A 1,291-nucleotide genomic window follows, 5' to 3' on the forward strand; every position below is an offset into this window, starting at 1 on the left:
TACGCAGCAAGTGAACTGAAAAGTAGAACAACATCTTTGGAAAAAAGTGTGGTGGTTTGTAAAGGGACAAGATATTGATGTACCATGTGACTCAGCAATTCCCAGTCGAGAATATATCTGGAGGCACTCCAGTCTGGGCGACAGAGTGAGACTCCAACTCAAAACAAAACAAAATAAAACAAAACAAAAAGAAAGTCTAATTGTCCACCCAAGTTGTCTGGCCCTGAAAACTAGCATTAACAAAGACATTTGAGGGAGGGGGAGGCATATAACAACAATAAGGGTACCTGATCTCAAACCGGGCAAAGTGGGGACTAAAGGGAGGCTCAAACATTACCTGTCCACTTGTATACTTAATTCTGAATTGTACCCCACATCTTTAAAATACAACTTGCATAAAAACAAAATAAAGATATTCTTTCTGGTTTCCTAAATCAAGATAAAACATTTATAGTGTTTTCTGCAGTATACATTAAGTGTCCTAGTCCTGAACAAATGCCAGCAGGCAGTTGTTTCTACTTTAGAAAATTAAATCAGCTGGGCTTGGTGGCTCAGCCTGTAATCCCGCGCCTTTGGGACACTGAGGTGAATGGATTGCCTGAGTCTGCGGGTTCAAGACCCACCTGGGCAACTTGGCAAGACCTCTTCTCTACAATAAATCAAAAAATTAGCCGGGTGTGGCAGTGTGCGCCTGTGCTCCCAGCTACTTGGAAGGCTGAGGCGGAAGGATCGCCGGAGCCCAGCAGGTCGAGGCTGCGGTGGCCGGGAGCAGCCACTGGACTCGTCTGGGTGACAGAGTGAGACTCCAACTCAAAAAAAAAAAAAAAAATGAAATCACCAAACTCTAATAAGAGTTTACTGCATCTTCATATCTTTAAAGAATCCAGGATGTGTCTTCCCCAAACCAAGACATCCCTTGTTTTAGGTAGGCAGAGTACAGCACTATAGAAAAACAGTTCCAATGGATCATGACTTCAACAAACACTCCCCACTGTCATCAAAGAGCAAACGAAAGCACATAATTATGAGCAAATCCAAATTTATTTTAACACCATCTCATTTTCAATGTGTTTAAAAACCTCATAAGTTAGTGGGAGCCCTAGTTCCCTGGGACAGCATGCCAGAGGTGCTGAAATTTGTCACCTTTCTCTATAAACCCCCAGCAATCCAATCCAAGTTCATAGCTTCAGAAAGCCAGGAGTTGTCTCTTCAGTCATTCTACTCTTCTGGGTCCTGGTTTTTCTTTCAAGGGAGGGAGTTCACAATATTTCAAACAGGGAACAAAACCACA

This window comes from Carlito syrichta, unplaced genomic scaffold (genome assembly GCF_000164805.1).
Source record: "Carlito syrichta isolate Samal-C Ts95f unplaced genomic scaffold, Tarsius_syrichta-2.0.1 Scaffold149354, whole genome shotgun sequence".
NCBI lineage: Eukaryota > Metazoa > Chordata > Mammalia > Primates > Tarsiidae > Carlito > Carlito syrichta.